The sequence below is a fragment of the Helicoverpa zea genome, chromosome 14 (genome assembly GCF_022581195.2).
Source record: "Helicoverpa zea isolate HzStark_Cry1AcR chromosome 14, ilHelZeax1.1, whole genome shotgun sequence".
In the NCBI taxonomy this organism is placed as follows: Eukaryota; Metazoa; Arthropoda; class Insecta; order Lepidoptera; family Noctuidae; genus Helicoverpa; species Helicoverpa zea.
The window spans coordinates 2290014-2296466 of NC_061465.1; positions in this window are offsets into that span (position 1 = coordinate 2290014).

The following is a 6453-nucleotide window of genomic DNA, read 5'->3' on the forward strand; positions in this document are numbered from 1 at the left end:
ATCAGACTTTGAAGCTATAAAAAGAATCTTCCAGTATAATTGTATGGGCTTGTGGTAACAGCTCCGATTTATAAATCGCAGTTAGTACAAACGGATCTAAATCAGGCAGCCCAGTTTATTTAGTACAATTGGTTCCAATGCTCTTTAAATACTTTCTATAGCTTTTCAAGAAATGAGTTATAAATGGTAGGTATTTCACTATTTATCATGAAGTCATTCACTGTTCGATATGATTTGTATTCCTTGTATTTTGTATTGAAATTGCTGATTTTCTAGACATAATTAATGGGGAAAAGCAATAGGATTTGTTTAGTAGGTTTGTCAAATACTAATGATGGATTCAAAGCCAAATCATTTATTTCATTTAGGCAAATGTAGGCACTTCTAAATATCAATAATATAAACAAGATGATTCCACTTGATCTTTTCAAAACATAGCTCTCTACGGAAAGTAACATTTACAAGAAACGAAATGCTTATTATTCAACATTATTTTTTAGTGTTTAATCACAATATTCAAGAGAACATACGCGAAGATTTTTTATTTCATGGGAAATCATCAAATGGCAGCAGCGTGAGGGAGTGTGTCAGACACTTACTGACTGTACCCATCATGTTACCAGGGCCGCGGTCACCTTTTTCTAACAATCCCGCCGCCCCAGCATGATATGCGAAGATCATGTAATCACTCAATAGTATTATATGCTAAAGCTACAACACAATACAAAATACCATAATAATATCGATCACACTCACCATCAATCCTTCCTCGGCGTCATCTGGCAACTTCCACCAACTCATAGCCACGTGAACATCAAACTAAAACCCTATTAATTCAGCTAAGATAGAAAGGCTCCAACACAAGATGGTATGACAGCAGTTTCCAAAACTTTGATTACAACGTGACGGGCGCGTTCAAACTTCCGATAGATTCTACCAGTGAGACGTCGCCATATCTGATTAGCTTGTGAACTTGTTACAGTTTGCCACTACTATTGGTGCTTTTGGGTATTCGGAGTATTAATAGAGTGTGCCTATTACTACTTTCGATGTTCATTTTGTTTTGATACGGAAAAGGGGACGACACAAATACGAGAGTTGCAATGGCATTGGACGACGAATTGTCCTTTATGTTCTTGATGTAAAAACAGTTTGATATTCAACAATAAATTATTTCTAAACTAAACTTATATACCGATAAATGGGTAAACTGCCAGCTACTGGTTTATTAGGTACTCCAAAACCAAAAATTATTAAGTTAAATATCTTTCCCGTTATCATTCAAACAAGGAGAAACCACAAACTTGAATGTCTACATTCTCTATTCAAATAAACCCAAGTAACTACGGGTCAAGCTAACCTCAAATACAGAGTGGTCCACGAGCCTGCAGGTCGAAGTATTCCCCGGTGAATAGTCACATTATTTACATAATCCCGGGATTTCATACCCCGGTTCCCGCCGGGATTCACGCCAGATCGCTTGAACGCTAAAATCCTCTTGTGTTTGTAATTACGTAGAAATAATAGTGTTGAATATTTTAAAATGTACTAGGGTTACATAGTCACTGGGGAGTTTAAACAGTCGAACGTTAGTTATGGAATGTTCGAGTTCATATTATTGGATTCTCTGTTTGTAGTATGTGTGGTGTATTTGCTTTGTTAGATTATTTCGTTTGTAGATTTTTGTTTGGAATTACGGACTTTGTGGAGAAATTAAGTCCTAGTTCCTTTGTGTTGTCACAAAGGAATTTATTTTTAGCCATCATCATCATTAGGCATATCCCTATGAACTCCACCATATTACCAAATTTCATCTCAATTCAAGCGAAACTTCACAGTTGATCCCACAGCACTAAAAATAAAATTCAACGATATAAAGTCACCAATTGTATAGTGTGGTCAATTTGTTTCGCATTGATTCTCGTTCGTTGGGTAAACAATATGGCGTAGAGAGTTGCCCCATCACTATTCACAGCACGTATTTGTTGCGCGAGGAAAGCAAACTGATCGCCAATATCGTATTTCAAGGTTCCATATCAAATCTTTACATGGCACCGATTCGGGAAAGTAAAAATGTTGCGTCTTTTTCGTAACGGGTTACGAAAAAAAGGCAGGGTTTTTCAAGAATTCTGCAGGTACGTGTAGGAATAATCAGTTTTTGAGGAGAATATCTAATACTAGATTCCGCCCGCGGCTTCGTCCGCGTAGAGTTCGGTTATATCGCGTTTCCAAGAGAATTCTTCCAAAATCCGGGATAAAAGCTATTCTATCTTCTTTCTCAAGGTCAACTCTATCTCTGTACCAAATTTTATTAAAATCAGTTCAGTGGTTTAGACGTGAAAGCGTAACAGACAAACCGACAGATAGACAGAAGGACAGTCAGAGCTACTTTCGCATTTGTAATATTAGTAGGGATGATCTAAAGATTTTTAAGCTACACTTTTGTGTATAACTGCATTGGTCTACTTATCCAAGCTTATCAGTATTTACCTACACCTCTACAATACATTTTATATTTTTTATTTATATTCCTTTTTTCCTTGCCCGGTAACCCTGATTCGAGTTTGTGAAGTTTCGCAGCAGAAGCTCGCATTTATTTTTATGTTATCCGTTGCACATGCAATTTCAGAATCGAAAATGTTTATCAAAGGCTACAAATATGCTGTCTCACATTGATACTGCATGCGAATAAGGTTTTTATGCAAAATTTGTCTCTTGCGGTGTTCAAAAGTAAACTGTCTGGTAGCAGTTTTATTTTAGTTTGAATTTTTATACTTAATTTCATGATGCTAACGTAATATTAGATAATTAGAAGCCAAACATCTGATAGTCTTATCAAGGTTATCATGCTAAAAAAGAAAATTCTCGATGTATGCAGCAATGAATGCGTCAAATTAACCAAGAGACACCTAGGGCTTTGTTTAAAAATCTTAATTAGAGAACAACATAATTTCGACTTTGAAACTAAACTTAAAACTATGGTCAGAACAAAAGACCCTTATCAAAGTTAACTATTTAAAATGATTCAAATTGAATAACAAAAGAATCCAAAGTTAAAACTAAAAGCCAATTAAAGTCATTGTAAAGAATTTGAAGCGATTCGCTAACTCTCGAACGTAATGTTTTGTGGCTGAGCATTGGAGTATGCTCAGTTTGGCAACCACAATACCGAGAATGATGGCATGGTTCCGATCTCCTTGAACGTGCCTTTGACGATTTCGACTAATCTGAAGTATCATATTCGGTTAAATTTTGGTGCTATTCCAAGATACACGATGAAACTCTGAACGGCATTGGTTAGATAGACGGTAACTGTAGCAGATTTTCGACCTGTAGCAAGAGCTGTTAGGGTCGTAGTTTCGTTTGTGGTTGGATTGAAACTTGCTGAATAGATCGTTTCAAAACGATTGAGTGTTAGCAAATTTTCGGAACACAAGACTGCTCTTTTAAATAACATTTCATTACCATCGTCATTGTCATACGCGCAATGCAAACAAAAGACGACAGTCCCAATCTAGAACAATTTGATAACTTTTATTTACGTTTTAAAGTGATGTCCTAACTAAATTCGAGTTCCACTAGTAGCAACACTTTCCCAGGACATAAGGATACACTTGTGGGCGTGAAATACACTTTGAAATAACATGTAAGCGAGTTCGCGGGAACAGCTGTGAATTATGCCAAGTGTTCATAATTTTGTTTGGCTGACGACGTTGATCGCACCAACTAGAATGTTACTGTGACAAACTTGGGCTTGCACAAAATGTGCCTAATGAATTATTATTGTTGGCGTTTAATGTAACGCCTGGTATCACATTATTTATGGCAAGCGCTTCGAACAACACTGGTGGATGGTCAAGTGTAACCCCTATTCATACATACCAAAACTTAAGCAATATCAGTACTAAATCTCTAGGCCTGATCAAATAGCTAACTCATCCTTCAATAGAACTGTTTCATGTTTTATCTCATTCACCATGCTTATTATTGGAGCCTGAATAAACCTAAAAGTTTTTGAAAACAAGACCGACAACTAAATTGATATATCCATATTAAAATTTCTATAATTGCCATCAATTTCACTATAATCGTTGTACAGTACACCCACGAATTTCGATCCTAAATAGATTCCGATACACACTCGGTATAAAGGCCTCCGATCGGTTTGGAGAATCGATTCATTTGCCCAGATTTGAACGTGCGAATATCCTGATGATAGACGGTTTTAGTTCCGTGAAAGCTGAAGCACAAATAAATTGATGATCGTAATGACAACCTGAGTAGCAACTCTGGACTATTTAGCAGAAGCTTCGTTTAGCCGTCATTGACTCGACTAAATAGGCTCTCGGTTTTGTATACTCGGAATCGGTATCGATTATAGTGAGGAAATTCAGTCCGACTTTATAACTAGAAGTCCTTCTAATTAACTCATGTTCGTATAAGCCCTGAGATTGAAATTAGGTATTAGTGAACTTAAATGTTGGAATACAGTTGTGTTATCTGATATATATTTGCAGTGTTTTTAGGTTAGTTATAAATGTCTGTTTTGAATTCCATAATATGTAGTTGATCCTGCAAACAAAATAACAACTAAATTGTTAATAGTCAAATTAGATCTAGATACGGATCTTTTTTCTGACCTAGAGCGATAAAAATTGAGGATTTTTATACACACGAGTGACTTAGCGATCTAAAGCTAGTTTTCAATACGTACGATGCGTGAGTAAATTGAGAGCATGTTATATGACGTCACCGCAGGCTTCTATTCATCCGCTTGATTTTGAACCTGTCAGTAAAATACTGCGGTCGTTTCTGCTATGTTTGGAGCACCGACACTCGATCCAACGATGTTCAGTGACGGGCTACGGGATTTATTTATTACGAAAAGAATACAAAAATAATAAAATTGGTAACTCTCCAGTAGATATTAAAATGGAAAATAAAAACCTAAACTTTCTTCTTGAACTTTATGGTATTCTTACTCAACAATAAAATCAATAAACGCTCGTGTTCAGAGATGATGAACTACACAATATGGACAATGTTTAAAATCACACATTATACATTCTTTATTCAATATTTTGTACATATAATACTAACATAGCGAGAAGAAGAGGATACGAGAATAGGACATACTGTCATGAGTCAGGACTTACGCTGGGGAGAAAAAGAAACTTAAATATTGGTCAACCAAAGCCGTGTGCGTCTTTGGCACAAGGCTTAGGTTGGCCTAAAACGAAAAAATTGAATCTCACTCCTCGACTTTTATATCAATAATTATAACATACCTTTTATCAGCATTTAATTAGAGCATAAGATAAGCTTATAAACAAGTTCGTAGCTTGCTCTTTTATCTAAATAAAAGTCCGATATTAAACCCTGCTGTGTACAATAAGGTGAGTGCAAACTAGAGCAATTCTAGATAACGTTATATTCACTGCTGTGCAATATTAACAAAATCTGTACCTATGTATTAGTGTAAATATTTTTGGCATCATCATCATCATCCTCCGAGCCTTTTTCCCAACCATTTTGGGGTCGGCTTCCAGTCTATCCGGATTCAGCTGAGTACCAGTGCTTTACAAGAAGCGACTGCCTATCTGACCTCCTCAACCCAGTTACCCGGGCAACCCGATACCCCTTGGTTAGACTGGTGTCAGATTTACTGGCTTCTGACTACCCGTAACGACTGCCAAGGATGTTCAATGACAGCCGGGACCTACAGTTTAACGTGCCATCCGAAACACAGTCAATGGTGTCTAAGATATACTTAGAAAGTACATACAAACTTAGAAAAGTTGCAATGGTACTTGCCTGACCTGGGATCGAACCCGCGCCCTCATACTTGAGAGGTTGGTCCTTTACCCACTAGGCCACCACGACTTTTTAGTGTAAATATTTTTGTATTTAATATAATTGTGTGCGATTTTATGTCATCACCCTATAATTTTATATAGGCTTTAATATTTCGGTTAATTTATTTCTAAATTTAAAGTCAAGGGCATTTAAACAAGAATATTGTCATGTTATCCAAGTTGATGTTTCTAATTGTTAAGTAACTTTTTGGTAATATAATGTACTATTGACCACTTAAAAACGACTGTCAGTTTCTAACAGAGCAATATAAAATAAAATATAGTATTGACAAACTGTTACACGCTGCACGTTGTTCGGTGCTAAAATAACGCCTCAGTATGCACCCACCCTAAGGCATTACGAAAACTAATTTAGGTAGTAAAACGTCTTGTTTATTTAGTAGATTGTTCTCAGGCTGTACAAAGTGTACAATAAGGATTATATGGCTACTGCCTTAACGACAAGTTATCTTGTTAATTGTTGCCTTACCTGGCTTATTATGTCCAAAGTAAACTAGTTCTGCAAATGCATATAATGCCGATTAAAGTGAATTATTTTTTTGGTTTGAAAGAAAAAAATACTGGAATGGATCTAATT